The 17867-nt window shown below is 43.2% G+C and overlaps 1 protein-coding gene and 1 pseudogene across 5 annotated transcripts in view; both read left to right on the top strand.

Moving 5' to 3' along the window:
- The window catches only part of PRKAG2 (protein kinase AMP-activated non-catalytic subunit gamma 2), a 322654-nt gene that overhangs the window by 206719 nt on the left and 98068 nt on the right, over positions 1-17867 (top strand). The window lies entirely within an intron of this gene.
- Positions 16838-16933, top strand: LOC115898446 (annotated as a pseudogene).

Genomic DNA, 17867 nt, shown 5'->3' with positions numbered 1-17867 from the left:
AATAACCTCCCCAAAACTTAACTACCTTTACTTAACTCACAAATCTGTGGGTCAGCAATTTGGGTGGGCATTCTTCTGGTCTTGACTGTGCTTATTCATATGACATCTTTGGTCACCTACCAGGTTACTTGGGGACTGGCTGGACCAGAGTGACCTCAGCAGGAACAGCTAGCTTGTCTCAATTCCACATAGTCTCTCTTCCAGCAGGCTAGTCCCAGCTCGTTCAGATACCTGGGACAGGGTTCCAGGAGAGAGAGAAGCATGTGTAAGGTCCCTTGAGGCCTAGGCTCAGAGCAGGCACATGCACGGTAGTTCCTCCTATCCAAGGCAGAATCTTTTTCCTCCTCCCCAGATCTGGGTTGACCTTATGATTTGCTTTGGCCAACAAAATGAAGCAGAAGTGACAGTCACATCACAGAGGAAGTGGATACAGGAAGAAATGGAGGATTGGGCACCTCTATCTCTACTAAGACAATCTGCCTTATCACTTGGTTTCAACAGCTGGGTCTGCAGTTGAACACATGATGTACTAGATAGAATCTGGAGGTTCATTTGGCTATAATTAGATGGTTGACAGCTCTGAGAATAATCTTTCTGTAAAGTAGATTATTGTAGTTTGCATCCCCTGAGATACACACTCTAGGAAGAGATTGGTGTGCAGGATGTTTATCAGGAAGTGCTCTCAGGATTGACACCTGTGGAAGAAGGGAAGGCAGAAAGATTGGGTGGAGGTTGTGATGCAATGCAGTGTCAACAAAGGCATCAGCTATCCCACAGGGAGGACTAAGCAGGGGCGGCTCATCAGAGTTGTCCCAGGCTGGTGCAAAGAAACTAGACCTTTATACTCTGACACCAGCCAGTCAGTAGATGACAGCTGTTCTGGGCAGGGAGCTGACCTTGGGCAAGGCAACTCTCTTCAGCCAAGGTCATTTCTGGCTAATAGTTGAAGGTTGTCAGTTGGCAGGACTCTCAACAGCTGGGGAAATACCCTTCATTTCTGAAAGGGGATCTGGGTAGTGCTCCATGGAAAATACATGGAATTTTTCTCCCCTTCATTTTTAAATTTATGATACCAAAATCCTGATAGGAGAAAATAAGGGCTGTCCTATTTCTCTTCTTATTATATATTTAATATATAACTAAACTAAAGGGAAGGCTGCAGGATGGTTGGTTAGGACTGAATGAAGAAGTTTCATTAGACCCAGGCAGGGAGGAACTAAGGCCCCTTGCCAACAGCCATCACTAGCTTGCCAGCGATGGGAGAGCATACCATGGAAGTGGATCATTCAGCCCCAATCGAGCCTTCAGATTAGGCAGCCCCAGCCATACCTAACTGAGACCTCATGAAAGACCATGAACCAGGACTGTCCAACTGAACTGGTCATGAATTCCTGAACCATGGAAACCATAAGAGATACTATATTAGTTTGTTGCCTCCCAGCAGAGGTACTATATGTAGGTTACCTGTGATTCATTCTAGTGAACATCCCAACTCTACAACACCAATATTTGAGCCCTGGCCTCATCCAGGTGAAGGCAGGGTTGCCTCTCTAGGGTGGAAAAATTCAAGATGAATCCTAAAGTGACCATTGTCATGATTAAGGGATGCAGATTTTATCTTGAGAACTCTATCAACCAAGAGAGTGAGATAATACACTACTGGACATCTCCATTTTTCACTCTACACTTACATCCCTGTGACCAAAACGATGCTAATCTAAGGCCTATGCGACCTGTGGATCTGTAGGAGTAGAGATTTCATCTGTTAGTTTCGCTGCCCTGTGAGTGAAGCGGCAGGATGCACCCCCTCAATGGCTTTAGCTCCAGGGTTCTGCTTCGACAGGATGTACCCTCTTGCTGAGGAGACTCTCAAGGACAGGAATGATCTCAACTGTCTCTGAGTGCTCAGTGCCTAGGACAATGCCAGGCAGATAATAAACTGTTAGGAAATTACTGCTGAACACGTGAGTCCCCTCATGGGTGGGAGATGACAGAGGCAGGGTGTTTACCACATTAAAATGATCCAACATCTTTTCTTTGGAGCTTGGCTACCCTGGGGAACAGAAGGAATAAGAATCCCAAAGACCCCAACCATTGCTCAGAAAAAAAGGGCGGCTTAAACAATGGAAGTTGATGTGTCACAGTTCTGGAGGCTGGAAGTCCAAGATCAAGGTGTTGGCAGGTTTGGTTTCTCCTGAGGCCTCTCTCCTTGGCTTACAGAGGCATCACTGTGCTCTCATGTGGCCATTTCTCTGTGTGCACTCATCCTTGGTGTCTCCTCCCCTTCTTATAAGGACACAAGTCCTATTGGACTAGGGCCAACCCTATGGCCTCACTTAAACTTAATTACCTCTTTAAAGGCTCTGTCTGCAAATACAGTCACATTGGAGGTTAGGGATCCACCGTATGAATTTTGGGGAAACACATAACACATAAATTCAGTCCATAACAGATAATAAATTATTGTTGTCTTAAGCCACTGAGTTTTAGGTGAATTGTTATGGATCAGGAGATAACTAATACTTGTTTCATCCAGTGTGAGGGGAGGTAGCATAACTCAGTGAATTGAGCCATGGGTAACAAACTCAAGAACTTTGGGTTGTTTTTAAAGATGGACTGTCTTTTGCCATTCAGTCAATCTCCAAGACCCCTAGTTCTCCTATTATGAAAATTTGGGAGAAGATCACTGACCAGTCTTTCAAGGTTGTTATGTGAAATAATTACCTTTTCTTTCAAAGATAGGCACTTTAAAAATCTATAAATATCTCAAATCCCTTGACATAAAGGAACAGTTAAAGATTTTATATGCACCACTTTGTTCTTATATTCCTGTCTGCCATTTTAAATAGCAAGTTACAACCTCATAAGGTCTTGATGTTAAAGCTCTCTGCCCAGAAATGGTAAACTAGCAGCTCCATAGTCTGTGACTCACAGCAGATTAGATACTTTAAAAATAGTTTGGAAAAATTTCACATTGGGTCAAGGAGTAGGAGCTACAGAGAGAACTGATTCTCAGTGGGATTGGTTATCACGAGAGCTGGCACTTAGACAAGTGCTGCCTGTGTGCTGAAGAGACAGGCAGAGTGTCTATCCTCCCAGCTGTCAAAAAAATATTATAATTGGCATTCTTCCTATGTTCCTGCACTGTTGGAATCATGACTCAATGAACAGAAAGAAGGCAGAAAGAGAGACACACACGACTGGGAGCGTGGCCCTTTTTTCTGAGCAGTGACTGGGTTCTTTGGGATTCTTATTCATTCTGTTCCCCAGGGTAGCCAAGCTCCAAAGAAAAGATGTTGGATCATTTTAATGTGGTAAACACCCTGCCTCTGTCATCTCCCACCCATGAGGGGACTCACTTGTTCAGCCGTCATTTCCTAACAACTTATTATCTGCCTGGCATTGTCCTAGGCACTGAGCACTCAGAGACAGTTGAGATCATTCCTCTCCTTGAGAGTCTCCCCAGCAAGAAGAGGGTACATCCTGTCACAGCAGAACCCTGGAGCTAAAGCCATTGAGGGGGTGCATCCTGCCGCTTCGCTCACAGGGCAGCGAAACTAACAGATGAAATATCTACTCCTACAGATCCACAGGTCGCATGGCCTTGGATTAGCATCGTTTTGGTCACAGGATGTAAGTGTAGAGTGAAAAATGGAGATGTCCAGTAGTGTATTATCTCACTTTCTGGTTGATAGAGTTCTCAAGATAAAATCTGCATCCCTTAATCATGACAATGGCCACTTTAGGATTCATCTTGAATTTTTCCACCCTAGAGAGGCAACCCTGCCTTCACCTGGATGAGGCCAGGGCTCAAATATTGGTGTTGTAGAGTTGGGATGTTCACTAGAGTGAATCACAGGTAACCTACATATAGCACCTCTACTGGGAGGCAGAGTGCACCGTGATTGTCTTTTTCCCTAACTTGGGCTGGCAATGTCGATAAAGGACATAGCCTAGGTATGCAGTAGACATTAAATATGTGTATTTCTTGTTTAAGAAACCATCATGATAAAACTGTCACCAGTTTCAAAGCCAGGGGCAGAAGCCAGTTGCAGAGGGTTGCAAAGTGAGTGTGAGATAACAAAGTATGGGTGGAGGATGTGGACAGCTTTATCAAGAAGCTTGGTGTGAAGAGGAGATGTGAGTGAGGGCTTGGCTGGAGGAGGAGGGGACCCAGGGAGGGCACCTCTTTTAAAAGATGAGAGTGACTCAGCATGTTCGTGTGCTGATGGGAAGTTCCTGAACCTTGGATCCCACTGCACCCAGGCCTCTGTTAAATGGGAATATCGGATTTATCTCACAGGGTTGCTGTGAGGCTCAAATGAGACAGTCGTGTAAAGTTACTCCCCCAAAGGCTCAACAGCTAGCAAATGCTAAAGCCAAGATTTGAACCAAGGCAGCTGGGCTCCAGAACCCATGTTCTCAGCATGGTTGTCTATCACCTCTGGAGAGGACCGAGATTCTCAGCTGATCCAAGGTTGATGCAGCATCTTAGCTCATATACCTGATTAGGGGGTTGGCACATAGTGTCTCATGGGCCAAGTCTGGCCCACCACCTGGTTTTGTGATTAAAGTATTATTGGCACACAGCCGCGTGCATTCGTCTGTGTATTGTCCACGCCGTTTTCATGCTGCAATGGCAGAGTGAGTTGCTGCAACAGAGACTATATGGCTCATAAAGCCGAAATATTTCTATCTGGGCTTTTTTCAGAAAGTTTGCCAATCCGTGACTAATCTGTGCTAGAGCTTCTCTTTATACTGCTAGCCGATTGCTTGTTGGAACATCCAATGCAAAGGGGTAGATTGAGTCTCATCCCCAGAAAGGCAAGGGACAAGCAGTAGTGCTTTGCCTCACTAAAGACGTGGAGTGCATTCCACTGGAGAGGGCAGTGGAATTAGTCATTGGTCTTGCCCTTAATGAGGACCAGAAACCAGACTGGCCACTAAGCTGGCAAAGTGGGCCAGACGTGGTGACTCACGCCTGTAATCCCAGCAGTCTGGGAGGCCAAGGTGGGCAGATCACTTGAGTCCAGGTGTTCAAGACCAGCCTCAGCATGGCCAAACCCCATCTCTATTAAAAATACAAAAAATTAGCTGGGCTGGTGGTGCACACCTGTAGTCCCAGCTACTTGGGAGGCTGAGGTGGGAGAATCATCTGAGCCTGGAAGGTCGAGGCTACAGTGAGCCATGATTGTGCCTGGGCGATAGGACTGAGACCCTGTTTGAAAAACAAAAGCAACAGCAACAAAAAATGTTGGCAAAGTGGTAAATAATCCAGCAGAGTTAGGACTTGAAGATTATACTCCTCACCCTCAGTGCATTATAAAATTATACACTCTGCTTTTGGGCTGATTGAGGAGATTTGGAGTAGCATAAGGTTAAGGTGGAAGGGTCTTTGTTCTTCCCCTTAACCTCCTTGAGTAAGGAAGGCTGCACATTTGAAGCGGCACAGACGAACAGCATAAACTTGCCCTTGCCTCTCTTGCCATGGTTTCCAGAGGAGTGACTTGTTCAAACTTGTGTCTTTTTGTTTTGTTTTGTTTTTTAAATTTTGGAAGAGACCAGGGTTTTGCCATGTTGGCCAGGCTGGTCTCGAACTCCTGACCTCAGGTGATCCACCCACCTCAGCCTCCCAAAGATTCCCAAAGTAATCCCAAATCCAAAGGGATTACAAGCATGAGCCACTGTGCCTAGCCCAGACTTGTGTTTTATGTATTTGTTTGTTTGTTTGTTTTTAGAGATAGACTCTCCCTCTGTCACTCATGCTAGAGAACAATCATAGCTCACTGCAGCCTCAAACTCCTGGGCTCAAGTTAACCTGAGTAGCCTTTTGAGTAGCTGGGATTACCAGCACACATCACCATGCCCGACTACGTTTTCTTATATTGTTAAAGAGGTAGGTTCTCCCTATGTTGTCCAGGCTGGTCTTGAACTTCTGGGCTGAAGCCATCCTCCTTCCTTGGCCTCCCAAAGTGCTGGAAGCCACCACGCCCAGCATCAGACTTGCATTTTATGGAATGATTACTCCAGTAACAGGCTAGAGGCTGGAATTTATGGGGAAAAGACTAAACCAGAAAACCAGTAAAGTGCTGCAGTAGCCCAGTGAGAGGTGACAAAAGGCTGAATTAAAGTCACAGGAGTGGAGATTTAGAGGAAGGGATTCATTATAAAAGTGCAGCCTGGATATGTGGTGTGTGGGAAGAGGACTCGAGGGGGACTCTCCAGTTTCTGGCATGAAAGGAAGGATGACAGTGTCATTAAATTAGAAAAACACTGCAAGGAGAAGTAGAGCTGGGATGAAACCTAAGTTCCATTTGGGGCACATTTTCTTTCATTCCTTTGGGACATCAAATAGAAATGGCACGGACATGGGTTTAGAAGTCTGGTGTGGAGAAGTCGAGGTTAGAAAAATGATTCTCTTCGTCCATTTTATTTCCCATGCGTTAAATTAACCAAATCAAGACTGAACACTTTCTACCTATATAACTGCCGGTGTGGGGAAGAAAACAAATGTCGTTTAATTCTAGTAAGGGACACTTCTTCACCAATAGGGTTGTGTGAAAATGCATTTGGGGGGCTGAACATTAAATGGTGGAAAAATTACTGTACCTATTTATGCATCCTAGACGGGCTTGTCTTGATTTGCATTTAGATGAGAATTCCTTCAGCTCAGAACCGGGACTGTCCCCTAACTCATAAGCTTAGAAAAGCATTAACTTTGCTGGCGAGGTATCCTTGGTATGACTGTGACACAAAACCTAATACCAGTGTTCCCTTAATGACTCAGGAGAAAGTAGCCATTGAAATGGTGGAAAAGTTTAGAACAAGCTTCCTTTGCCATCTCTCTGAGAAGGAACGCATGCCCTGTTAATAAATGGCCGCCCAGCCTCTCTCACCGTGCTTGAGTAAACCTGTTTCAAAGGGTTGTGTATTTTTTCCACTCTTTTGGAGGCTTTGTGCAGGACTCTAAAGCATTGTTATTCTAAGTCCTGAGTAAGAATGTCAGCTGCTCATCATGGCATGATTACAGACACAGGTATATTTTATGTTTTAAAAAATGGAAATTGAAACAGGTGGTTCGATAAAAAGCTTTCCAAGGAACTACACAGGTGAAATTCTAATATGATTTCTGCAGCTCTGCCCATGATTTCCTCTTCACATGCTGAATCAAAAGCACTCTGGGAGGCCACAGGGGTGGATCATAAGAGGTCAGGAGTTCAAGACCAGCCTGTCCAATATGGTGAAACCCCGTCTCTACCAAAAACACAAAAATTAGCCAGGTGTGGTGGCGTGCGCCTGTAGTCCCAGCTACTCGGGAGGCTGAGGCAGGAGAATTGCTTGAACCCAGGAGGCGGAGGTTGCAATGAGCCAAGATTGCACCACTGCACTCCAGCCTGGGCGACAGAGCAAGACTCCATCTCAAAAAAAAAAAGACAGTGAAAAAAGCCCATGGCTAGTTCTTTCACAAATTGGTCAGGCTATTCAATTATGATGGTTTGGTCTGATTAAGCCATTACTTACTTTGCATTTGATTTTTCAAATCACAGACGTCTGGAGAAGTATTTGGTTCTCTCTTTTAAAAACAACATTCCTCTAAGATGAAGAAGTTCTGGAGATTGGTTACACCACAGTGTGAGCATACTTAATACTACTGACTGTCTACTGGAAAACGGTTAAGATGGCAAATTATGCTCTGTGTATTACACCACAACTCAAACTTTTTAAAAATGACCTTCCTCTGATTATAAAACGAAAAATACAAAAAAGAAAATGAAAACTTCCTGGAATTCCGCCACTTTGAGACAAATGGATAAATGCCGGTGTCACATTTTTGCCCAGCTTTTGTTGTTCTTTAATACACAAATATAGAAATGGACAGATAACAGATGTAGACCCTGCTAGAGACTGTTTAGCAACTTAGCTTTTCACTTAATAGTATAATCAGGTCCCTGTCTTCAATTTACATGGTTTCATTGTTGGAGGAATGTCATTTTTTAAAGTATTATTTTCATAAAATCTAGTAGGCAACACGGTATAAGTACTGCTCCATACAATTCAAATTATAAAGCAAACTACTGGGTCTAATATAGTAAACAACAAATGTTACATATAGCCTGGAGAGCATTTATTGTATACCAAAACCATTGGATAGAGATTGTATTGCTATTTGGATAAAAATCGTGCAATTTCAGTGGAATGGTTCACTATGAATCAGATTCTTTTAAGAAACTAAAGGCCGGGCGCGGTGGCTCAAGCCTGTAATCCCAGCACTTTGGGAGGCCGAGACGGGCGGATCACGAGGTCAGGAGATCGAGACCATCCTGGCTAACACGGTGAAACCCTGTCTCTACTAAAAAATACAAAAAAAAAAAAAAAACTAGCCGAGCGAGGTGGCGGGCGCCTATAGTCCCAGCTACTCGGGAGGCTGAGGCAGGAGAATGGCGTAAACCCGGGAGGCGGACCTTGCAGCGAGCTGAGATTCCGCCACTGCACTCCTAGCCTGGGTGACAGAGCGAGACTCCGTCTCCAAAAAAAAAAACTAAGTATATAGTACTTCAGTACCAGGGAGGCTGTAAAAGTTTCTGAGTCATTTGCCTGCCCAAGACTCAGCTGCCAGTTTGAGAAGCTGGGAGACTGAAAGAAAGGAGATTTTCCTTCTTAAGATCTGTCCATGTTCCTGGACTTGAATCTGCCCTTTCACTTTTTTATGTCTAACAATTAAAGATTGATTTGGGGAATCTCTGAATACCAGTCTATGTGTTCACTACTCAGATCTAATAATACTAGCATTGGGATGTGGTATTAATATGGTTTATTCTTTTCCAGAATGTAGGAATGAATTGTGGAAATAATTTTTTTTTGAGACAGTGTCTCACTCTGTCACCCAGGCTGGAGTACAGTGGCATGATCAGAGCTCACTGTAACCTCGAACTCCCAGCCTCAAGCAGTCCTCCTGCCTCAGCCTCCCAAGTAGCTGGGAATACTGGCATGCACTACCATGCCTGGCAGAGAAATAATTTTTCATGAGCCAAGGGTGATACGTTCAGACGCAGCTGGTGGGAAAATATATACTTAATTCATTCAGAATTTTTTCTAGTATAGCCTCCAAGAGGATGTCTATAATAGCACTCCGTGCTGAAATAATCACAGACATTGTCTTCAAACTAAAGCCTTTGTCTTAGCTTAAGAATGTGTGATCCTTTCTGTTCCCAGGACACATGTCTATAGATGGGACTGTGTTTACAGCCTGCCTGCCTACTTATTCAATCTCACAAATGACCAATTAAAGAAAAATTCTATTTCCCACCAGGCATTAACTGTATATTGCATTTAGTCTACACAATAGTTTCACACGCATCTGTCTGCCCAGTCACCATGTGCGAACCCGTGTTAAGATATCTGTGTGGTGTGAGAAGAAAAGCTTCAAAGTCAACACAAATACTGATCCATGCCCTTTTATAAGGTGGTAAAAGCAAATACAAAGGGCTTTTAGAACCAGTAGACTCAGAACATCATGAACATTTACCCTGTTAACCTGACTTAAATGGGAGTGGTGTACATGCCATGGACTCCCCTGAACAAAGCAAAGTCAATTTTCTATTTTTCTGAGAAACAGAAGCAGGAGGCAGAAAGAGCAGTAGAACAGGAATCTATGGCCTGGATAAAACAAACACAAATAATTTTTTTTAAGTCTGTGCAAAACAAAATCATAAAGACACAGCTTTTTAAATAATCCACCTAGATCAAATGTCAGAAGATGGAATTGTATTTACAAATATATTTCACTGAGTGGCTTGGGTGGATAGAAAAAGATCAAATTTTATTTCTGTTCAAACAGCACTGTCACAAGTTACTCTGAATCATGGTTGATTGCTCAGGCATCGGATCCCCTCACTTCTCAAGAAAGACAGCAAAATCTTCCCGCAGCTCAACACGGTACCAGCAATACTGTCCCCATCCGTTATATTTCATTCCCTTCCCTCCAATCTTACTGAATTACATTCCGAGTTGACTCAGCAGATCATCGTCATCGGTAATTGGGAAATTCTTTGCCTCATTTCCAGCTTAGTCCTTTAATATAAATGGGCACCAGTCAAATAATAGAAACTGGCTTTTTGTTTGTCTACACCAGAAATAACCTGATAGAACGCGTATAATGTGTTCTGCTAGATGCTTAGTGATAGAGCTGTAGGTTATTTTAAAATCATCTTATAACATGTTCTTCATTAATGTGCTTGGGATAAGCTTATTTTGTACTGTTTCGGCGTGTGTTCGCACCCCAATACTGAATTAGATCAGGCATATTTGGTGGCAAATAATTTTTGAAAATGTCATTTTCAGCCTTAAAATAATTTTCAATGGACTTGGCAAATGCATAGAACAACTCTTGCTTTATAGGTGCTCTGGGATCTATGGAATACATTTTTCCATCTGTTTTGTTTTGTTTTGTTTTGTTTTGTTTTGTTTTGTTTTGTTTTGACAGTCTCCCTCTATCACCCAGGCTGGAGTGCAATGGCGCAATCTTGGCTTACTGCAACCTCTGCCTCCCAGGTTCAAGCGATTCTTCTGCCTCAGCCTCCCAAGTAGCTGAGATTACAGGCATGCACCACCATGCCCAGCTAATTTTGTATTTTTAGTAGAGATGGGGTTTCACCATGTTGGTCAGCCTGGTCTCAAACTCCTGATCTCGTGATCCACCCACCTCGGCCTCCCAAAGTGCTGGGATTACAGGCATGAGCCACCGCACCCAGCCCCATTGTTCTTATTTATTTATTTTTATTTATGTATTTGTTTTGAGATGGACTCTTGTTCTGTCACCGGACTGGAGTACAGTGGTGCAATCTCGGCTCACTGCAATCTCTGCCTCCTGGGTTCAAGCGCTTCTCCTGCCTCAGCCTCCAGAGTAGCTGGGACTACAGGTCCCTGCCACCACTGCCTGGCTAATTTTTGTATTTTCAGTAGAGACGGGGTTTCACCATGTTGACCAGGCTGGTCTCAAACTCTTCACCTCAGGTGATCCACCCTCCTTGGCCTCCCAAAATGCTGGGATTACAGGTGTGAGCCACTGAGCCCAGCCTCCATCATTCTTTAAACACAGTATTGTTTATGTGTCTTACTGTACAAATAAAAACAAGCATTTGACACATTTGACTTCTCAAAGTAGATGGAGCTGCTTTTCTGTCTCATCCTCACAGCCCAATGCAGTTAGTCTCTTCTGTCTGGTGTCTAGACTATGAAGGTAGGGGTCTGGATTCAAACCCACTTGTTGGTGCCTGTTATGGGCCAGCCATACACAAGTTCAGTTCATTCTCACGACAGTCCTGCAAAGGAGATGTTATTACCTCCATTTTGCAAGTTAAGAACCAAGGTTTAGAAAAATAAAATCTACTGGAGATTATATGTAGTAAATGATAGAGATAGGATTCAAATTGAGACCTACCTTTGAAATCCACATTCTTTCCACTTTACCAAATGGCACCCTCCACCCCCAAACCAAGAAAAGCATTTATTGCCTGCCACCTAGCCTGAGCCAAGACCTATACCAGGCACACAGTAGACATTGGCACGAGGCTCAGAGACTGACACATAGAACAGTCCAGCAGTGAGTCATTGGCGTAGCTGGGACTCAGAGCCAGAACTGTTGAGAGAGGAAAGGTACGAGCTTTGAGCCCAACCTATTTCTTCTTCCATAGGCACTGTTTGCTTTCTTCATTTTATATACGCTCTGGTCACATGATTTGACTTTGAGAATATTCTTCAAAATCTTAATTAAAATCAGTTAACAGCTGATGAATACCCTCCCACACCATTTTTTTTTTTTTTTTTTTTTTTTGAGATGGAGTCTCACTGTGTCACCCAGGCTAGAGTGCAGTGGCGCAATCTCAGCTCACTGCAACTTCTGCCTCCCAGGTTCAAGCCATCCTCCTGTCTCAGCCTCCCGAGTAACTGAGATTCCAGGCGTGTGCCACCATGCCCAGCTAATTTTTGTATTTTTAATAGAGACAGGGTTTCACCATGTTGGCCAGACTGGTCTCGAACTCCTGACCTCAAGTGATCCACCTGCTTTGGCCTCCCAAAGTGCTGGAATTACAGGCTTGAGCCCCCGAGCCTGGCCTAAATATGCTTTTGAGATTTTACCTTTGCACTTTTGAATTCCACAATGTTACTTGAATCAAACTACTGATCCAATATAATCAAGTTACCTTTCATTCTCAAATCAGGAAACAACAACATCAAAAGAGGAAACACATTTTTGATTTATTTACACATGCTACCTAAGACATTGGCATCCCTCTACCTACATCCTAACAAATGGGTTCAATCCTTCAAAGGTTTATGTTTAGCTAAATGTGTTGTTGGATTAAGATATTTGCATATGGAATACATCCTAGGGTTTGTTGTTGTTGTTGTTGTTGTTGTTGTTGTTGTTTTGAGATGCAGTCTTGCTGTTGCCCAGCCTTGAGGGCAGTGGCACAGTCTTGGCTCACCGTAACGTCCACCTCCTGGATTCAAGCGATTCTTCTGCCTCAGCCTCCCAAGTAGCTGGGATTACAGCTGCCTACCACCATGTGCAACTAATTTTTGTATTTTTAGTAGAGATGGGGTTTCACCATGTTGGCCAGGCTCGTCTTGAACTCCTGACTCAGGTGATTCACCCTCCTCAACCTCCCAAAGTGCTGGGATCACAGGCATGAGCCACCGTGCCCGGCCAAATTCTGGGTTTTCTTATTGTCATGAAGCGTAGTTTGTATTGTCATCTTTTTAAGATTTTTAGTTATTTCCAGTTTTTCTTGACTCATTAGATAACAAACTTATAGTTATCAATGGTTATAATAAATGATTATGTACTTAAAATGTTTAAAACTTTAATAAAGCACAATATAGTGCTACTCAGGTTTCAGGTTTAAAAAAATTAGACTGAGTTTTTGTTTACTGATAGAAATTCCAGGGTTTCAAACAGCTGTATTGCTGTTAATGAAATTTATAGATTAAGTTTGCCTGTTTGACTTTTACCATGTCACAGAGAAATAACTAAATGAATTTTCACCAGATTTGGGTAGTATGTTCGAGATGGGCTGACTCAAAGTGTAGGCTATGTGGGGTGTGACAGTAATTTACTGAGCTCTTACTAAGTGCTGGCACTCTTATAAGTGCTTTCTGTGTAATTAACTCGCATATTCCTTACCGCTCTGTGAGGTAGGTGTTGCTACGATCCCATTTTACAGATGAGGAAACTGAGGCACGGGCAGCTTCATGGATGTTTCACAGCACACGGGGCCCTGTGTTTAGATGAGTCCCATCCTTGATTTAATGCCCTATTGTCATAGTCTTGAAATTCCCAATTTTTGAGCAAGGGACCTCTCATTTTCTTTTTACTCTGGACCTGGCAAATTATGTAGCCAGTCCTGGAGCAATTTAATACATTGCTCAAGCCAGGGTTAAGCCCAAGTAGTATGTCCAGAATCCACACTCCTTACCATTGCTGAACTACCCTTGGAAACTGAGTTTTAGTCCCAGAGACGCTGCCAAGCCACCAAGCGGCTGTGGGCTTCTTGCCTAGGGTGCGACTTCGCACACAGGTGATCCTGCATGGGCTGTGTTAGGGTCCAGCAGCAGAGAGATTAAGGAGGACTCACGATTCTTAGGGTCGATCGGCTCGTATCTAATAGGCTATTTTGAAGAGGAAAATGGAAAAAGCAATGCCTCACAGAGTACTTTTGGGCCGAATACCTTTGAATGGCATTGCAGGGCTGTCTGTCCGGAGATGGCACACTCTTTCATTTCTCTGATTTGATGTCCTTTGAGGATACAAAACGTTGCTGTTTCTTTCTGAAAGAATACCCAAGAAATAACAAACAAGTAAAAAAATACAAATATAATGACTTGTTCACATATTTCCTGAGTAATACTTGTAGTTTGAGTCCCTCTCCTCAGGTTAAATTTGGGAATATTTCATTTTCAAGAGTGAATTCAACAACAGCAACAACATATCCCAGCCGGACATGGTGGCTCATGCCTGTAATCCCAGCAGTTTGAGAGACCAAGGTGGGTGGATTACTTGAGGCCAGGATTTCGAGGCCAGCCTGGCCAACATGGCGAAACCCCGTCTATACTAAAAATACAAAAATCAGCCAGGCGTGGTGGCGCACGCCTGTAGTCCCAACTACTTGGGAAGCTGGGGCATGAGACTAGCTGGAATCCAGGAGGTAGAGGTTGCAGCAAGCCGAGATCATACCACTGCACCCCAGCCTCGGCCATAGAGCAAGACTCTGTCTCAAAAAAAAAAAAAAAAAAAAAAAAAAAAAAAAAAAAAAAAAAAAAAAAAATCCAGCATATCCTGAGATACTTTGACATTTCTCATCCTCCTCTACTTTGTCTCCATTTACTGTCTCTGGCACTTTCTCCAGTATCAGACTGAGCATAGTAAAATCACAGGAGAAAAATGACAAAAAGGAAAGTTAATTATAGTACACTGTATGGTTTGGCTCAGGTGTCAGTAGTAGTTGCATAGTCGTAATAAGTCGAAACCCTGAATATTGACATAGCAAAAGAATTCATAACTATATGGACAGTGGGAGGAAGGGTTTGGGGGCAAGGTGCATTCGAGAGTGGTAATCTTGATTGGCATAGGGAAAAAAATAGAAATGACTGACATCAGTGAGCCGCTTGAGTTAAGGAGGAGAAGCTAGCAATGCTGTGATTGTGTCTGGGGTGCAAGAAGACTGCAGCACAGAAGGCAGGCTGGGGGATGGCTTGCTACAAGCTTCGCCCTCATCCTTCTCCATGGGACAGCCTGTAGACATATTTCTTTGAAGGCAAAGTTAAATGGAAGAAAGGCTTTCCTGGTTGGAGTATCCATGATCAGCCGATGAGCACTGTATGACTATTTCAAAATGATGGGTTTGTCTGTCTAGCAACAGATAAAACCCCAGTATCTATAAAACACAAAGAAATTATCCTCATTTTGAAAACATCATGATTTAAAACATCTAAAATAATTATGATAATTTTTAAACAAGTGAAATTATATTGCATATAAAGGTATTTATCAACTTAAGTAGGGTTCAGTCTCTTGAGGAATAGAAATTTGACAGATTTCTGTCATTATGAGTACATGAAAGGATTGGGCTCATCTGCAGTGAGACATGTACCAAGTCTATATGATTTTTGTTTGTTTTGAGATGGAGTCTCGCTCTGTCACTTACGCTGGAGTGCAGTGACACAACCTCAGCTCACTGCAACCTCCAGCTCCAGGGTTCAAGTGATTCTCCTGCCTCAGCCTCCCGAGTAGCTGGGATTACAGGTACCCATCACCATGCCTGGCTAATTTTTGTATTTTTAGTAGCGACTCGGTTTCACCATGTTGGTCAGCCTGATCTCAAACTCCTAACCTCAGGTGATCCGCCCGCCTCAGACTCACAAGGTGCTGGAATTAGAGGCATGAGCCACCGCACCCAGCCCCAAGTCTGTAAGATGTTAAAAAAGAATTTTCAACCCATTCCTGTTTGCTTCTCTGTTGCGTTCCAACCCATGATTCAGATTCTGGTAGCCTGAGGTTATCCAGGTTGTCCTATCGGTGGGTGGGAATAACTAAATTATGTACATTTTGTTAATTACCCAGAACTCATAAGGGCAATTTTTTTTCCTGTTTTCGATCTAAAGGGGACTGAAGCTATATTAATCAGCACTAGAAAAGTCTAAAACCCCTTGCACTTTAAGATATGTATGTGGTAAAGTATTTAGGCAAAAAAGCTAATGTGTTTTTTTTTTTGGGTGTTTTTTTGAGACGGAGTCTCGCTTCCTCGCCCAGGCTGGAGTGCAGTGGCCGGATCTCAGCTCACTGCAAGCTCCGCCTCCCGGGTTTTTTTACGCCATTCTCCTGCCTCAGCCTCCCGAGTAGCTGGGACTACAGGCGCCCCGCACCTCGCCCGGCTAGTTTTTTGTATTTTTTAGTAGAGACGGGATTTCACCGTGTTAGCCAGGATGGTCTACATCTCCTGACCTCGTGATCCGCCCGTCTCGGCCTCCCAAAGTGCTGGGACTACAGGCTTGAGCCACCGCGCCCGGCCTGTATTTTTTTTTTAACGAGCAAATTTAATGATAATTTTTTCACATTGAAAACGCTACTAATGCTGTGGTTGAGATAAAGGGAACAGGACCTCTTGGTTTATAAAAGGTAGTAGAAATTTGGATTATAGCTGTGCTGGGCTCTACTGTGATGATTAAAATTAAAGTTTTTTTCTGTTAATAATTAAAGTGAGATTTCCATTTCAATAAAAATGGGAAGAAGTGCCTACCTAACACAATTGTATGGCTGTACATTCGGAGGAAAGGAGGTTCTATGGCTGTACATTCGGAGGAAAGGAGGCAAGGGGTACTTCCTTTACCTTTTATCAGCGCCTGAGTTATTTCTGAGCTTGAGGTCTTGCTGTATGGCAGTTCAGTCGTTATCAAATCATTTGGTTTCAGGACCCCTGTGTACTCATGATTATTGAGACCTAAACAAGCCAGGTGTGGTGGCTCACACCTGTAATCCTAACACTCTGGGAGGCTGAGGTGGGCGGATCACTTGAGCCCAGGAGTCCAGGACCAGCCTGGACAACATGGTGAAACCCCATCTCTACAAAAAAAAATTAGCCAGGTGTGGTGGCTCGCATCTGTAGTGCCAGCCTCTGGTGAGGAGGACCACTGGAGCCTGGGGATGAAGAGGTTTCAGTGAGCCCTGATCATGCCCTTGTACTCTAGCCTGGGTGACCCCATGTCAAAAGAGAAAAAAGAGAGCCCCAGTGGGATTTTTGGGGGTATGGATTCCATCTACTAATATTTACCATATTATGTGCTGCTTTGACAGCACATATACTAAAATTGGAATGATACAGAGAAGATTAGCAAAACAAAAAAAATTACCATATTATAAATTAAAACTGTTTTTAAATATTATTGTGAAAAGATCAATAATAAACTCATTACATATTAGCATAAATATATCTTTATGAAAACAAACTCCTTTTTCATTGCTACAAAGCTTTTGAATGTCTAGGGTAGAAGAATTCGGTGGTATTCTCAGATCTGCTTCGGCACCCAGTCTGTTGCCATATGTTGTTTTGGTTGAAGTACATGAAGAAAATCAAGCCTCAGGCAGATAGGCAGTTGGAAAAAAAGAGGAGTGTTTTGGTTACCTCTTCAGATAATTGTGGATAGCCTTCTTGACAAGCGGTAGGGTTTTTAAAATATTTAACTGCTAAATAACAATCGTATATAATTATGGGGTACACTGTGATGCTATGATATGTGTCTATGATGCAGAATGATTAAACCAAGCTAATTAACGTATCTGTCACCTCACATACCTATCATTTCTTTGTGGTGGGAACACTTAAAATCTACACTTAGCACTTTTTATTATTAACTGTAGTCACAGTGTTGTGTAATCCAAGAGAACTACTTCTCCCATGAAACTGAAACTTTGTACACTTTGGCCAACCTCCCACCTTTCCCCATCCACCCCCACCCCCAGTCTCTGGAACCTCCATTCTACTCGCTGCTTTTATGAGTTTCACTGTTTATAATATATAAGTGAGCTCATGCAGTATTTGTCTTTCTGTGCTTGGCTTATTTCACTTAGCATGATGTCATCTGTGACAACATGGATGAACCCAGAGGACAAGTGGTAGTTCCTTGAAGGTTAGCAGCAATGTGAAATCTGACACCATATCAATGAACTTTTCGGAGCCTGGTTACTAGAGTCTGTTATGTTAGAATCTGTCCATCTATCCTGCATTTTGGGTTTTTTGTTTGTTTGTTTTTAGGTGGAGTCTTGCTCGGTTGCCTAGGCTGGAATGCAGTGGCGCAATCTCAGCTCACTG

This window comes from Rhinopithecus roxellana, chromosome 6 (assembly GCF_007565055.1).
Source record: "Rhinopithecus roxellana isolate Shanxi Qingling chromosome 6, ASM756505v1, whole genome shotgun sequence".
Taxonomy (NCBI): Eukaryota; Metazoa; Chordata; class Mammalia; order Primates; family Cercopithecidae; genus Rhinopithecus; species Rhinopithecus roxellana.
The sequence above is the reverse complement of the archived record's forward strand: the minus strand, read 5'-3'. Positions and strand labels throughout refer to the sequence as shown.